Here is an 18251-nt window from a genome sequence, read left to right as displayed (position 1 = left end):
GTCAAGTTGCTGAATATGATAAAGTGCATACAATGTTACCTGTGACGAGAGCGATTCTGCCTGCGAGGGTGCATGACGGTGTGGTGGTGGTGGTGTCTGCTGACGCTGCCATTACCACTGTTTACACTCACGCTGTCCTACCGCACTGACAGCCTCACACTGGCTCAAGGCCAATCTGTGTGTGTGTGTGTGTGTGTGTGTGTGTGTGTGTGTGTGTGTGTGTGTGTGTGTAATTCACCAGGTCGGTCAGGATCACTTGAAGGTCGTGATTGTCAGCTTTTACCCTCCCGGAAGGGAGCTGAGAGCTCATATAGTCCGATCTAAGGGCAAAGCTGTGACCTTCACACACGCACACACCCGTCCCCTTGCTCAAGGGGGACAGTAACCACCCACTTCGTCAGTGAAACTTTTCGCAACCTAAGCGAGGCGCGAACTCCCGTCCACCAGTTGGCAAGCGGGAACGTTACCACTGCACCAGCGAGCGGTGTGTGTGTGTGTGTGTGTGTGTGTGTGTGTGTGTGTGTGTGTGTGTGTGTGTGTGTGTGTGTGTGTGTGTGTGTGTGTGTTTTCGTTAGCGCTTATGCATGCGTTAGCTTGTCTGTGTATGAGTGCATAAAGAGGGAGGAGGGTGTAGCACAGGGTTGCCAAGGTCGCGGTTTTCCCGCCAAATTGGGCTCGTTTTGAAGCTCTTCCGCGGGCAAATTTTACCGGTCGCGGGTTGCGGTTTTTTGGGCTGGTTTGAAAACTGTCGCGGTTTTTTGGGCTAGTATGGAGTTAAGCCACATCACGACAGTATACTGAGAGAGAGAGAGAGAGAGAGAGAGAGAGAGAGAGAGAGAGAGAGAGAGAGAGAGTGTTTAACCATATGGCCGAGAGAGACCCTCTAATACTCCCATAGGGACCAGTGGATGCAGCCAGTGTGGAGACCCCGGAGAGAGTTTTGTTTTATCCCAGTTATCGTTGCCAGCAAACACTGCTACAGTAGAGAGGATTTTCTCTCAGTATAATTTAGTGAAAAGTAAATGAAGAAACAGACAGCAACATGAAACAGTTGAAAACACACTTCATGTTAGAGCAATATGCAAAGACATAAAATGTGTTGTAATGATTTCACAAACAAAATTGTTAGGAAATTTCACATATGACGTACACAGCAACGAAACACAGTGATGATGATCATATAGATTTTTGAATAATATATGTGTGATGGAAAGTTGACTCGGAGGGAGAGAAAATACCTTCACTTGCATGTTGTATTACCTAGTGTAATGATAAGTATATTTCACCAGAATCACTGTTGTTTTATGGGCAATATTGTATTTATGGCAAACGGGGAAAGTTTAAGTGAATCAAGTGATCATTTCAGGCATTAATAGGGACCTATATATGAATTATTAATATAAAACACTAATTTCGCATAATAAGAGGATTTTAAAAATAATTATTGGTGTTGGGCTACTTTTGGGCTGGTTTTCAGTTGGGTTTCCGCGGGCAGAGCAGGGTGCGACTTGGCAACCCTGGTGTAGCATGAACCTTGGATTAGTGGTGATCTAGCACGATAATCTGTGTGTGTGTGTGTGTGTGTGTGTGTGTGTGTGTGAGAGAGAGAGAGAGAGAGAGAGAGAGAGAGAGAGAGAGAGGGAGGGGTGGGTAAAATGTTGGCCTCTGTGGTAATATGGCTGCTAATACTGTACAGAACTATGTCTTAAACATTGTCCAATAATGCGAAGTTTAGGGCAGTAACGTACAATGATGGCCGAACCCCCTCCCATCTTGTTTTTTTTTTTTTTTTTTTTTTTTCCGGGTCATGGCATCACACTGGGCCAAGTGATACTGAGATCTCTGCCATGATGACAAAAGCATCAACCACTTCTTATCTAGGTCGTTAGTTTAATTTGCTGCTGCTTCCAGACGTTTTCTTCAGCTTAGCCGAGTCCCGTGGTAATGAATGGAACATTGCAGAATAAATATCTGTCTACAAGTGTCTCTATCTATCCATATAGATCCACAACACTTCAAAAAGTCTTTAATAGTGTGAAATCATCTCTTGGTAGCAAGAACCGAATAAAGAAAAAAGTGTTATCACAGTGAAGGTGATAACGTTATAGGAAGTTCCAATGTAACATGCATTTTTATACTGACGGAAGTGAGGTTTTCTTTTGTCATGGCCCCAGGACTACAGTGCCTTTATAAAGAATCCCGACCAGACTCGATACATACGTCTTCAATGGCAGAAACAGATGGGTCAACAGTTTTTTACTTCCTCATTTGGGGCTCTGGCATTACTTTATTCTGGCTGTCACAACAAAACAAAACAAACTAGAATGGCACTCCGTAGAGCGCATACCTCCGCCAAGGCCCAACATGCAGCTGGACAAGGACTACCCCACTATAAAAGCATATTGAAATCCGCTAGATCCGGAATTTTATATGGATCCACGCCAAACTACACATTTGTAGATACCAACATCCTATTTTTTTTTTTTTCATCAAGATCCATGCAATATTCACTGAAAATTTTACAAAAATGTCGAAAAACGCCCTATCTCGCGATATTAAAGTGAAAAATATTCCTGGATCCGCATATTTATCCGAATCCGCACCAAAATTTAATGGAGTGTACGAGTATTCTGGGCCAAGGCCCATTCTTCTATCAAGTTTCGTGGAAAGCTGTCCAGTAGTTTTTGTGTAATCTTGCTCACAAACCAACAAATAAACAAACAACAAACGGACAGGGGTGAAAACATACCCTCCTTGGAGGAGGTAAAAATGCAAACAGCTAGGACAACCAACAGTACGGCCTAGTTATTAGAAAAAAAAAAAAAAAAACGCAAGTTTGCCACTTACTTCTGTTCATTCTTTAGCCCTGATCTCGTTTTACTCCATGATGGATTCGCCCCTGGTCTTCTTCACATCCGGCCTTTTAGTTACTATCGTGATTGTTAAGATCAGAGTTCTACAGTAAAATCCCTGTAAAGTCTCTGCTTTATTGCTGCTACTATGATAACGCCTTTAATATCAGATGTTGATGTATGGCTGTGAAATCGAGCTGTGCCATATTTTATTAATTCACATTTATTTTTAGCAGCTCAGATAACTTTGCATGAAGCCTGTAAACTATAAAAAAGAGAAGAAAAAGTGTACCCTGCAACCAATAGTGTCATTTCTTTGCAACAGTGCGGCCAAGAGACATAGGTTGGAGGAAGCCAGTAAGAGGATAGTTAATAAGATGAAAAGCCTTTGACTTCACCCTATTGAGAAGACCTGTATGTGGGGAGCCTTCCCACACATGAGAGTTGTACTCCACACAGGGGCGAATAAATCGCGTGTATAAAGTCAACAGCTGTGCAAGGGTAAAGAAGGTACGGGGTCGCCTTAGCACACCCAATCTCTTGGAAGCAGATTTTACAAGAGATGTAATATGATCTTTCCAAGATAAGTCTCAAGTGAATGAAACCCCAAGCATGTTCAAGGATGATGCAGGATTGAGCTGGATATTATTAAACATTAGTGGGCACTCCTGTGGAAGATTTTGTCAGGTTGATAGATGTAAGAACTGAGTCTTTGATGCATTAAAACAAGATTATTTTTATCCCAGTCAGAGATATGAGCCAAGTCAGACATTAGGTGTGCCATAGCCTCATCCCTTGTGTGTTGAAGTAACTTCTGAGATGGATGTTGCAGGGAGTGAATGGAAAGGTAAAGGGTGGAATCATCAGTGTACGAGTTGATAGGGTTAGATGTACAGCTCAGAAGGTCATTGATGAATAAAAGGAAGAGAGTTGGTGATAGGACAGAGCCCTGAGGAGCACTGTTGTTGATAGATCTAAGAGAAGAAAAATGGTTGTCTACAACAACAGCTATAGATCTTTTCCACGTGACTTCACAAGTCATGTGACTTGTTTACGGTGCCTTATTGGACAGCAAATGGTCAGACTCTAGAGAGAAAGAACTGAAGAATTCACAATGGTATTCCACTGTTGTGCCTTCGGCTGTAAGACAGGGCAGAAAATTGGAAGTGGGGAACACTTTTCCCGGTTTCTAGCCAATGAGGAAAGGCGACAGAAGTGGATAGCTGCCGAGAAGAGGGAGAATTGGCAGCCGACGGCCTACTCCCGCCTCTGTAGCAAGCATTTCATGTCAGGTGAGCTGATAGGTTGTGAGGAGATGTGGGCTTATGTACCATTCTTGTCTGTTGGAGGTGTCATGGGATATCCTAATTATGTTAATGTCACAGAGCACAAGACCCTCACAGCCATGTGTGTGCATGGGAAAAGACGGGGAGGGTCCATGTCACAGGCCTTGTTGCATTATTATTCCATAGTTTCACGCAAACACAACCGGACATAGCAGTGGTGATCAAGAATGTTAGATGCATAAGTAAAACCGATTAAATTACAGGTTAGGTCATACTTAAACTTAGGTAGGTTAGGTAAGGAGGTTAGGTTAAAGCTTATATTTTTACTTTTTCAATGTTTTTTTTCTGTTGGAGAAGAACAAGGGGGATTTAGGAAGGGAAAAGGGTGTGTAGATCAGATATTTGTTCTAAGATGTTTAGTGGAGAAGTATCTAGAGAAGGGAAAGAAAGTGCATGCTGCCTTTATGGACTTGGAGAAAGCTTATGACAGAATAGATAGGCAAGGTATGTGGAAGGTATTAAGAATATATGGAGTGGAGGGGAAATTGTTGAGTGCTGTGAAGAGTATGTATGAAGGAGCTAGGGCTATGGTGCAAGTGGATGGTGAGCTGAGTGAGTTCTTTGATCTCAATGTGGGACTGAAACAGGGTTGTGTGATGTCTCCATGGCTGTTTAATATATACATGGATGAGGTTGTAAAGGAGGTGCAGGGTAGGGAAGTGGATGTGGGGGTGGCTTTAATGAATGAGGGTGAGATTTGGAAGATTCCAGTGTTACTATTTGCGATGATACAGTACTGTTGAGTGAAGATGAATGGGAGTTGCAAGATTTGGTGAATGAATTTGGGACAGTGTGTAGGAAGAGGAATCTGAAAGTTAATGTAAACAAGAGTAAAGTCGTGGTGTTTGAGAGGAATGAAGTCACAGAATGCACGGTGAGATTGGATGGTGAGGATATGGAGAATGTGAGTGCATTCAAGTACTTGGGTAGTGTGATGAGTAAGTATGGACTTTGAGGTATGAAGTGCATGAAAGGGTATAGCAGGGAAGGAAGGTTGTTGGTTCACTGAAAGCAGTGATGAGAAATAGGGAGGTGAGAATGGAAGTTAAGAAGTCACTGCATGATAGTATTATGATCCCTACCCTGACGTATGGAAGCGAGGTGTGGACCTTGCAAGAGGGGAACAAGTCAAGAGTGAGAGCAGTGGAAATGAGTTGAGAGGAGCATGTGGAGGGACAGGTTGACGAATGAAGAAGTGAAAGAACGTTGTGGGGTGGATGTGGATGTGGTTAAGAAGATTAGGAAAAATACACTGAGGTGGTTTGGACATGTGGAGATTGAAAGACTGACTAAGAGGGTGTATGCAGGGGAGGTGGAGGGAGGGGAAGACCGAGGATGAGGTGGAGGGATGGTGTTGAGAGGTATATGAGGGAGGGAGGAGTGATTTGGGGGGAGGGTAGTCAAATGGTGGGTGACAGAGTGACTTGGAGGAGTTTTGTTTGCGGCCACCCTTTGCGGGATTAGGGCATCGGGCTATAGATAGATAGATAGACCTAACCTAACCTAACAAGGGTTCCAGTTGGAAAACTGGGAAATGAAATCCACTTTTTAGTATGTTAAGTTTCTTCCATTATGCCGGAAACAATCGTAGGTATGGCTTAAAGAGCCTGATGATAATAAAGGAAGAAATCTTTAAGCAAAGGAAGGTAATATACCACGTTCAAAATAGAAAAATACAGAAAACAAACTAGATGAATGCGAATTGAAGTCTTTAGGCTGTATGCTTAGACAAAAATTTATGTTTCACAGTTTTAGGGGACGAAATGGAACAAAAATGTTTGCTAATCAGAAAAAAATTACTCTTAGCACTTAGTTTCACATTCTTCGTTCGATATCTCTGTTTCCAACACATTTTGGACCGACTGAGCATTGTTATTTCTCCGCCTTAAAATGTGTACATTTACTGCTCATTCTTTTGTTCTTTCTTATGTGTATGTGTGAAAGAGAGCATACTGATACAAACAATAATGCATTCCATTAACCCCTTCATAGCTGCCGGCCTTGAACAACACTTTACTGTTACAGGGTCAGTGATGTTGAGTTATAGGGTGAGCAATATAAAACTGCAAACAATTATGGGAAGGGAACGAATGTCACTGGTGTGTTTACATGACCCTACTCTACCATTCCAAGCAATCAGGCATTCACTTCACTCCAGGGCCCGTATTTATCATTAGCTGTGAACATTCAAAAGGGGCCTTGTGAATTCGCAAGCCAGTGAACTGTTCACAAATTTGTGAATGACCGTAAAAGTTATTTATCAGGCTTGTGAGGCACTCCTAACGCTATGAACCGATTGCAACGGTGAGGGAAATCTGCTAGCCATCCGGGGCACTTTTAACCCGAGGTGTCCCATCGACGTATGGGTACATCGCAACATTTTGTCACAGCTAGACCTGTCAACGTACCGGTACGTCACACGATTGCAAGGTTCATAATTTGCACAATTTTCAATTTTCGTGTGTGGTTTTTGGTACATATACACGGGACACCTTCATCTACAAGATGCCAGACAGGGACAATGCCTTACTCCTCTTACCTCCCCTCCCCCCCCCCGCACACCATTGTCTCGGCAATTCACCTGTTACAAGTGACCTGGCCAATAAAGACATTCAGGGCCAGAGTGATTCCCCAATCGATGACAGTGTGGAGGACAAAGTTTACATAGCATTAGAGGAAGAAACAGTCAGAAATGATGATCAGGTAATGTCGCCAGAAAAGGTCAGGTATGCTGATGTGTTAGTGAGTGAAACAATGCTTATAATGCCTTTATTACTGTTTGAAAACCAATCTACTCTCTTACTACATATAAATTCGTACCAAATAAATAAATAAATACTGTTTATGAATGGTGTGGAATAGTTACCCTCCTATAGAACTCGTTTTCTTTGGAGCCAGCCTGATAGAAAACCCAGTAAGGTAAGGAGTAGTGCTACCTGTATCGAGTATTTTAAACCTCAGGTGAGCGATTTCTCTATGAATTTTTTCAGTGTTTCTCACCAAAAGTGGAGATTTGAGCCAAAAAAATTTTTTTCCAAAATTGGTCGGGACTGGGGGGAGTCAGTGGTGGAAAATCAGTCGGGACAGGGCGGGTTAAGGACTTGGGATCGTTCACAAGAGGCGAGTCGGCGACGGATAAACTTAAACAATGGACTTACACATCCGCCAACTAAGGAATTTTCGACCACGGAGAGACTTCCTCAATGACTGCGATAATTTAGAGTTAGAACATTATACCATTTAGACTCGGAGTGAATTATATTTGTGACAGACTTGGTGAGAAATAACTACAATCGACGATGTAACGCAGTCTCCCTGGAGATGAAACTTAATATGGACTTTCGGTATTTGAAAGGGTAATAGAGATAAAGAAAGCAGGCAGAATATTCGAGGAAAGCCGACACAATATTCGAGGAAAGCCGACAGAATATTCAGGGAAATCAGGCATAATAGTCAAAGAAGGAAGGCAGAATATTCAAAGAAATCAAGCTGAATATTCAAGGAAAGCAGGCAGAATATTCAAAGAAAGCAGACAGAATATGCAAGGAAAAGAGGCAAAATTAAGACAATTGTTAACTTTTTATTTATCAATCTGAAATGTATGCCAGGAAAGGAGACTGTGCATTTGTATCTCATAGTTTAAGCATAGAAATGCACACTAATACACTTGGTACTGGCTGACTATATTCTTGTGGGTAGAATGGTGCTTGACAGTGGCATAGATACGAGAGTGGTGAGAGGACGATCGGGAGGTCTGTCTTGTCATATGTCTGTGGTATGGAAGGTAAAACTGAGAGGAATATGACTGTAAGAGAGAGAGAGAGAGAGAGAGAGAGAGAGAAGGGGAGGGTGCAGTCAAGGCGAAAACTGAAAACAAAGAAATAAAAAAAACAGCAAGTGTCTGATGAATACGTGGAGGAGCTGGGTGCTGCAGATAAAAAGAATGATATAGCGAGATGGGGTAATGTATAGGGTGTTGGGATAAAGAGGCTAAAAGAGTTATGAAGCAACAGAGAGAGAAGTGGCAAGAAAGGATGCAGAAAAGGGCCTCAAGTGAAAGAAGAAACTAATACAAGAAAGAAAAATAGTAGGTAAATGAAGACCTTGGAAGAAAAACGAAAACAGCAACTTAGGAAAAATATGGAAAAATGTCGAAGTGAAGTGGGGTTGGTGGAGGATTAGTGCCCCTCCCTGTAAAACAATTAACTCTAAGCCTTGGCCACCCCGCTTCTGGAATACATGGCGTCTGGCAATGAATGAATGAACGAATGAAAGTGGAAAGGCGTGTGAAAATGGAAGAACTGTGGAAACGAAGTAATGATCAGCAGGAAAGAATATTTCAAAAGGCTGATGAATGGAAAAGGTGAGAGTAGAGAGGCTTTGATGACTGTATGTAGAGAAGGAATTTGGATACTCTATCTCATTTTATCTTTTTTTTTTTTTTTCTGACTGCCAGTCAACCCTAGTTCATCGCACCTTATGACTCTGATCATTGTTTTCAGCCGTGGACAAAAAAGAAGAAATTTTTAAATACTTTTTTTAAAAGAAATTCCTATTATAACGAAACATTTATTGAACTATTGGTAACAGTATATTTTTCTAGTGCAAAATGATGTCAAAGACAATCTCAACACGTTCATTTTATAAAGAAAATTATCATATCCATGCTAACCTTAGCGTTCCTTCACCGATCTCAAGGCAAGAGGATTTCACTCTTGGGAGACGTTCACAGGACTATGGTAACTCCTAGGAACGCCCCACAGTCAGTAGTGAAATGTTTTGGAGATTGGGAATGGACTCCCGTGAACGGGGAAGGCCATTATGATAAATACGGCCCCGGATGTTTTCGCCGATGTTTACATGCTTATGTTACATGCACCCTAATTTTGAGTAAGAAGATAGTTTACCACCCTCAAAATAGTCAGAAAAATAGTCAGACAAACTAGAGGAATATGAACTGAATTGGTAAGGTCTTTAGCCTGTATGCTTACACGAAAAGTTATGGGTTTTACAATTTTAGGAGATGATATGGAACAAAAATGTTAGCTCATCAGAAAGAAATTACTCTTTCGTTCCACATGTTCTTGTAGGTTAGAATTCAGTTCCACATTCTTTGTTCAGTATCGTTTTTCCCAATATATTTCGGACCGACTGAGCGAAGTTATTTCCGCTCCTTAAAGTTAACATATACTGCTCATTCTGTGTTCACTCTTATGTGTATGTGTGATAGAGAGAGGACTGATATGAACAATAATGTATTCCGTTATCGCTTTCATAGCTGTCAGCCTTGAACAACGCTTTACTGTACCAATGTCAGTGATGTTGTGTTAAGGTGAGCTATAAAAAACTGCGAGCAATTATGGGAAGGGAATGAAGGTCACTGGTGTGTTAACACGACCCTGCTCTACCATTCCAAGCAGTCAGGCTTTCACAGTTCACTTCATCCCTGATGTTTTCGCCGATGTTTACATGCTAATGTATCACGCATCCTAATTTTATTAATTCTTTCACGAATCATAGCAAATTACAGGATGGGTTTAGGGGAAAAAAAGAAAAAAAGGCAGGTGTGCCAGATGAGTCTTTTCACATATGTAAGAAAAGGAAATTGATTTTAGAACTTTGAAAAAATGGTCCTGAGGCCGACCACGGCAGCACGCAAATTTCTGAACTCACAGCCACTGAGGAGACTAAACATACGCTTTACTTAAAGTATATTACAGTTTGGTAATTAGATGTCAAAGTTTAACAACTAATTACCGAAAATAAGCAAAATGCACGGTCGTCCCTCTGGCTCGGAGCGCCTCATATGATCTTTCCAAGATAAGTCCCGAGTGAATGAAACCCCAAGCATGCTCAAGGATGATGCAGGATTGAGCTGGATATTATTAAACATTAGTGGGTACTCCTACGGAAGATTTTGTCGAGTTGATAGGTGTAAGAAGTGAGTCTTTGATGCATTAAAAACAAGATTATTTTTACCGCAGTCAGAGATACAAGCCAAGTCGGACATTAGGTGTGCCATAGACTCATCCCTTGTTTGCTGAAGCAACCGCTGAGATGGACATTGTGGGAACCGAATGGAAAGGTGAAGGGTGGAGTTATCAGCGTATTAGTGGATAGGGTTAGATGTACAGCTTGGGACACTGATGCATAAATGGAAGAGAAATGGTGATAGGACAGAGCCCTAAGGAACATCATTGTTGATAGATCTAGGAGAAAAACAATAGCCATCTACAACAGCAGCTATAGAACGACCAGAAAGGAAGCAAGCTAGAGATGAAGGCACAGATAAAAGGACAGAAACTGTAAGAGGGCAGTTTGGAAATTAAAGATTGGTGCCAGACTCAATCGAAAGCCTTTGAGATGTCAAGTGCGATGGCAAAGCTTTCGCCAAAGTCCTGAAAGGAGGATGACCAAGAGCCTAGTACGTGAGAAGATTGCCAGTGAAGCGTCCCTGACGGAACCCATACTGACTATCAGAAAAGATTTGTGCCAGACTCCACCGAAAGCCTTTGAGAAGTCAAGTGCAATGGCAAGGCTTTCGCCAAAGTCCCGAAAGGAGGATGACCAGGAGCCTGTAAGGTAGGTGAGAAGATCACCAGTGAAGCGTCCCTGACGGAACCCATACTGATGATCAAAAAGAAGGTTGTGATAGGAAAGATGCTTTAAAATTTTTCTACTAAGAATTGACTCAAAAACTTTTGAGACACAGGTGTTAAAACAATTGGACTATAGTTAGAGGGTTGGGAATGGTCACCCTTCTTTGAAACTGGCTGAATGAGAGCAAACTTCCAGCAAGAAGGAAAGGTACAAGTTGACAGACAAAGGCAAAAGAGTTTACTTAGGCAGGGCATAAGCAAGGAAGCACAGTTCTTGAGGACAACAGGAGGGACCCCATCAGGCCTATATGCCTTGTTCGTACTGAGGCCAGTGATGGCAGAAAATACATCAACTGAAGATATTTTAATGTCAGCCATGAGGAAGTCAGAGGGGGGAAAGTGATGGAGGAACAGCACCGGAATTGTATAAGCTGGAACTGGATGAGAAAGTCTGAGAGAAGAGATTTGCTTTATCAGTAGAAGAAATAGCTACAGAACCATCAGAGTAGAAAGGAGGAGGGAAGGATGATGAGCTAAAGTTGTTAGAAAGGTTATTGGCAAGGTGCCAGAAGGAGCGGGAAGAATTCAAGTTGGAAAATTGCAAGCATTTAGTATGGATGAAATTATTTTTAGAAGAGCGAAGAACAGACTTAGCACGATTCCAGGCAGAAACATAAACAAGAAGTGATCCAGGGGTGGGTTGGCTCTGGTACCTTTTATACGCCCTCTCCTTGTTGTGGACAGCATTAGAAGAAGCGTGATTAAACCAAGGCTTTCTTGCATAAGTCAATGGGTATGAGAAAGCAATGTACAGGTATGTTTCCAAGCCCGAAAGAATGACCTCCGTAATGCACAAGGCACACTCAAATGGCTCCCGGCCATGGAAGCAATAATCATTCCAGGGAAAATCAAAGAAGTACTGCCTGAGGGCCTCCCAATCCACAGCTCCAAAGCGCCATAGTTGACGTTTCTTTGGAGGGTCCACAGGCCATACAGGAGCGATAGGACAGGTTAAGGTAATAAGGTTGTAATTGGAGGAGTTCAACAGAGAGGAAAGATTAACAGTGTAAGCAGAAGCATTAGTTGTATGGAAGGGGTCAAGCATGTTGGAGATCTCTTCAAGGCAGTCAGGGATATGGGCAGGGTACTGTACAAGCTGCTCTAGGTCATTAGGGATAGAAAAGATGTAGGCTTGTTCACCAGGTGGATCAGTGAAAGGAGAGGAGAGCCAAAGGTGGTGGTGAACACTGACATCTCCTACAGTGGAGATTTCAGAAAAAGGAGAAATGGATAGAATGTGTTCCATCGTAGAAGATAGTTGAAGAATTTTTCATAGTAGAATCAGGGATAAGTAAACAGCGCAGATATATTTAGTCAGAGAATGACAGAAGAGCCAAAACCAGAGAGTAAATTCAGAGAAAACCAAGTTCAGGAACATGAGAGCAAGATAAGTCGTTGCGTACATATGCACAACAGCCATCATTGGCTTTGAAATGAGTATAGAGAAAGTGGGAGGATACAGAAAAGGGTTTGCTATCAGTTGCCTCAGACAGCTGAGTCTCAGTTAGGAGGAGAAGGTGAGGTTTAGAGGAGGTGAGGTGGTGCTCAACAGAGCGAAAATTAGAGGAAAAGCCTCAAATGTTGCAGAAATGAAGAAGTGAGTCACAGTGGTTCCAGGCAGCTTGTTGAGTCGACACCGGGAGAGGGGTGGATGGTGGGGGCATTTATGGTCACCCCCCCCCCTGGGGACTCTGAGGCCCTGTCATTTGTTGCCATTTTTTCTTTACTAATTTTGAAAAGGAAATGTAGTGTGTACAGTGCATGTAGTTTGTGCTGACAGTTAGAGAAACTTGCACTGGAGAGCATGCTGGCCGACTCTCTGTGTTAATGATACACTGAAATAATTCAGCAAAGGGGGATGGTCAGGAACTAGTCCCGAGGGCTGATGAAACAGGAGCTCCAGGTCTCCCTGTCATCAGCTTGGTCCTGACACTCATACTCAATAATCTCCATCAACATATCCATATCCCACACCAAGCCCTATTCCTTCCATCATCCCCAGACATCAACTTCTGCTCCCTAAACCTTGCCCCCACAACATCCTGGAGAGTGGTAAGAATTCTTGGCTCTGACCACCTCCCAATCATCATCATTGCCAAAACCAGAATCACCCCAGCTGGCCACAGACACACATACACTAATTATAAGAGAGCCAACTGGGAGGCCTTCACAACTGAAACAGCACAACACTTTGAAACATTAAACAGTACATCCATCACAAACATCAACACCACTGTGCACACTTTCAACACAATTATTCAAAATGCACACAGAAGACACATTCCTAGAGGCAACAGGACACAACCCTAACGTCACACCAAAAATTCAAGACCTCATCAGTCAACAGGACACACCACGGCACATACACAAGACACCGTACAACAAATACAGGAACTCAACACCCAGATAAACAATAAAATATCAGAACAGCTAACACTAAACTGGAATAATTATCTCCAAACACTTGATCACAGAATAAACACGAGCAAACTCTACAAAACACTAAACAATATCACACTCTACAACAGCAACACAACACAATCACACGCTGCCATCACAACAACAGATATTATACCATCAAACAAACAACAAGCAAATCCCATCATCAATCACTTTTCACATGTCAGGCATCTAAACCCCCATTGCGACAACCAACGTGTCATCCGACGCAAGAGACAGTTCCGCACAGACCCAGCATTCGCACCTTTCACATACAACCAGACGAAGTACATCATTATCAACCTTAAGCACTCATCTGCCTGTGGACCAAATAACATAAGCAAAATACACCTTAAACACCTTGGACCACAAGGCATACAAGCACTCACCAACATATCACCCTACAGCTACTCATACAACATAAAACCCAGCATCTGGAAGCATGGCACTATCATCATTATCCCCAAACCCAACAAAGACCCCATGTTCCCTTCCTCACACCACCCCATCACACTCCTTTGTACCCCCTCCAAAGTCACTGAATGACTGGTAATTACAACTAGTTACACCTCACACCCCCGTAGCCCCATCACAACATGGTTTTAGACCACTACACTCCACAAACACTCTTCTTACAGACCTTACACAGAGAGATTCTGATGGCATGAATTCCGCTAGGCCACCTTACAGAGCACTCCTAGTTGCACTAGACATTAGCAAAGCTTTTGATGCCATCCCCCGCCACGACCTCACAAACAAAATATTCAATACAAACGTGCACCATAACACAAAAAGATGGCTGGCAAACTATTTAGCAGGCAGATGTGCACATGTAACATTTGCCAATCAGTCTTTGAACATCAGAAACTTCACAAATGGCATCCCCCAAGGATCTGTTCTGGCCCCTACACTCTAACCTATATATGCACGACACACCCACACCCCACATACCACAAATACACATAGTTTCATATTTGGACGACATAACACATGTACACACCAAAATGCAAACAAAGCCACACACATCCCCAAACCCTACCTCAACATACTACACGAATGGTTCATCACAAACAGGCTCAAAATAGTCCCAGCCAAATCTACAGTGACCCTTCTCACAAACTGGACAGTAGAACACAATGTTTCAGTAACACGGAGTGTGGGCCAGCGTGCTCTCCAATACGGGTTTCTCTGTCAACACCAAACTGCATGCATGGTGCACACGCACATCCTTTTCAAAACTGGTAAAGGAAACATGGCGACAAATGACCAGGCCTCAGAGTTCCCAGAGGGGTGGGGGATCATAAATGCCCCCACCATCCACCCCTCCCGGCGACAACTCAACGAGCTGCCTGGAACCACTTCCTGGACCACTGCCTGACTCGCTTTTTCTTTATTTCTGCAACATTCGCGGCTTTCCTTTAACTTTCGCTTTGTTGGGCTCCACCTCTCCTCCTCTAAACCTCACCCTCTCTTCCTAACTGAGACTCAGGTGTCTGAGGCAACTGATAGCAGACCCTTTTCTGTATCCTCCTACTTTCTGTATACTCATTTCAAAGCCAAAGATGGCTGTTGTGCATATGTACGCAATGCCTTATCTTCCTCTCGTGTTCCCGAACTTGATTCATCTGAATTCTCTACTCTGGCTTTGGCTCTCCTGTCATTCTCTGACTAAAAATATCTGCATTATTTTCTTATACCCTAATTCTACTGACTATGAACAATTCTTCAACTATCTTACTTCTACGATGGAACACATTCTATCCATTTCTCCTTTTTCTGAATTCTCCATTCTAGGAGATTTCAATGTTCACCACCACCTTTGGCTCTCCTCTCCTTTCACTGGTCCACCTGGTGAACAAGCCTACATCTTTTCTATCCTTAATGACCTAGAGCAGTTTGTACAGCACCCTACCCAAACCCTGACTGCCTTGGAGAGAGCTCCAACATACTTGACCTCTTCCTTACAACTAATCCTTCTGCTTACACTGTTAATTCTTTCCTCTCCATTGGGCTCCTCCGATCACAGCCTTGTTACCTTAACCTGTCCTATCGCTCTGGTGCGGCCTGTGGACCCTCCAAAGAAACGTCGATTGTGGCACTTTGGAGCTGTGGATTGGGAGGCCCTCAGGCAATACTTCTTTGATTTTCCCTAGAATGATTATTGCTTCCATGGCCAGGAGCCATTTAAGTGTGCCTTGTGCATTACGGAGGTTATTCTCTGGGGCATGGAAGCATACATTCTTTTCTCATATCCTTCGACTAATGCAAGAAAGCCTTTGTTTAATCACGCTTGTTCTAATGCTGTCCACAACAAGGAGAGGACCTGTAAGAGGTACCACAGGAAACTCACCCCCTGAATCACATCTTTTTTATGTTTCTGCCCGGAATCGTGCTAAGTCTGTTCTTCGCTCTTATAAAAATGATTTCATCTGTACTAAATGCTTGCAACTCTCCAACTCGAATTCTTCCCACTCCTTCTGGCACATTGCCATAAACCTTTTTAACAACTTTACCTCATCATCCTTCCCTCCTCTTTTCTACTCTGATGGCTCTATAGCTATTTCTTCTACTGATAAAGCAAATCTCTTCGCTCAGACTTTCTCCTCCAGTTCCACCTTAGATGATTCCGGTGCTGTTCCTCCTTCACTTCCCCCCTCTGACTTCCTCATGGCTGACATTAAAATATCTTCAGCTGATGTATTTTCTGCCATCACTGGCCTCAATATTAACAAGGCATTTAGGCCTGATGGAGTCCCTCCTATTGTCCTCAAGAACTGTGCTTCAGTGCTTACACCCTGCTTAGGTAAACTCTTTCATCCTTGTCTGTCAACTTGTACCTTTCCTTCTTGCTGGAAGTTTGCTCTCATTCAGCTAGTCCCAAAGAAGTGTTACCATTCCCAACCCTCTATTGCCCGACTGCTTTAACATCCTATGTCTCAAAAATTTTCGTGTCAATTCTAAACAGAAAAAATTTAAAACATCTTTTCTATCACAACCTTCTCTCTGATCATCAGTATGAGTTCTGTCAGGGACGCTCCGCTGGTGATCTTCTCACCTACCTTTCAGACTCCTGGTCATCCTCCTTTCAGGACTTTGGCGAAAGCTTTGCCATTGCACTTGACATCTCAAAGGCTTTTGATTGAGTCTGGCATAAATCTTTCATTTCCAAACTTCCCTCTTATGGTTTCTATCCTTCTATCTGTGCCTTTGTCTATAGCTTCCTTCCTCGTTGTTCTACAGACCTTTTCCTGTGACATCACAGAAATCATGTGATTTTGTTTACGAATCCATGCAGCACTGCAAAATCCTTGCAGTAAAGACTGTCCAAACAGGGCTGTCAGAGATGAAAGTGTCAGATATGTGCAGAAATCTGAATCTACGCCACCAAGATCTGTACAGGAATAAGATAAATTGTTTGTGGCTAGATCCTTACACCATATCTAGGGAGAAATTCACCAGTTTCAAGGATTGGGGACCGAAACTTGATCTCAGATATGGCGCTCTCTATCACTGTTTGGTAAACATCCCATCAAAGTTCACCGGGGCATCCTTCAAGTTAAACAGACTGACATATGTCATATTATATGTGTGCAATACAGATAGCTGGAACTGACATACAGTACATGTAAATCACATTGGTAATCAAAAAATTATTGACGAGAGGCCAAGGGGGGACGGATTATATACACCGACTGGGAATCGAGTATTTGATGAATGGAATAGGTTTCCCAGTGATGTACCCAAGCTGCTGCCCCCTATTTAGAAAGTTTTAAGCATAGACCAGATAAGCATATGACAGGTATAGGCTGCATGCAAAATTTGCCATTCTTGTAGTCACTGCTGTGAGAGCTGCCCTAGTGCATGGGACAGCATGGGCTATTGTAGGCAGGGTACATTAGTTGTATTCTTGTGGGAGCTGTCTAGCTCCTACTGCAGTTATCCTCTCTTCTTAATCTTCAAGTTAGATCCTAAGTTAGGTTAGGTTAGGTAAGGTTAAGTTGGTTGGGTTAGCTTGGTTTGGTATTAAAAAAAAAAAAAAAAAGGAATTTCCAACAGGAATGACTATCAGATTCAAATTAATTCCTTCTTCCTTGCATAAAAAGAAATAAAATAATAAAATAAAATAAAACTGGTACTGACAGACCCTGATGATGTCCCACGTCAGGTAACGTGGTGTCTGACAGACCCTGATGATGTCACACGTCAGGTAACCTGGGGTCTGACAGACCCTGATGATGTTCCACGTCAGCTAACATTGTGTCTGACAGACCCTGATGATGTTCCACGTCAGCTAACATTGTGTCTGACAGACCCTGATGATGTCACACGTCAGGTAACCTGGGGTCTGACAGACCCTGATGATGTCACACGTCACCTAACCTGGTGTCTGACAGACCCTATGATGTCACATGTCAGGTAACTGGGGTCTGACAGACCTGGCAGACCCTGATGATGTCACACGTCAGGTAACCTGGTGTCTGACAGACCCTGATGATGTCACACGTCACCTAACCTGGTGTCTGACAGACCCTGATGATGTCACATGTCAGGTAACCTGGGGTCTGACAGACCCTGATGATGTCACACGTCACCTAACCTGGTGTCTGACAGACCCTGATGATGTCACATGTCAGGTAACCTGGAGTCTGACAGACCCTGATGATGTCACACGTCACCTAACCTGGTGTCTGACAGACCCTGATGATGTCACACGTCAGGTAACCTGGGGTCTGACAGACCCTGATGATATCACACGTCACCTAACCTGGTGTCTGACAGACCCTATGATGTCACATGTCAGGTAACTGGGGTCTGACAGACCTGGCAGACCCTGATGATGTCACACGTCAGGTAATCTCAGGTCTATAGGACTCCATCAGCTCTATAGACCAAAAATAGAGCCAGATCCAGGAATAACCCCATCACCTCCCTAAACTACTTAACTGGTCAGGATG

The sequence above is a fragment of the Coenobita brevimanus genome, chromosome 108 (assembly GCF_032717465.1).
Source record: "Coenobita brevimanus isolate Jiangsu-jjx chromosome 108, ASM3271746v2, whole genome shotgun sequence".
NCBI lineage: Eukaryota > Metazoa > Arthropoda > Malacostraca > Decapoda > Coenobitidae > Coenobita > Coenobita brevimanus.
This window is presented reverse-complemented; position numbering follows the sequence as displayed.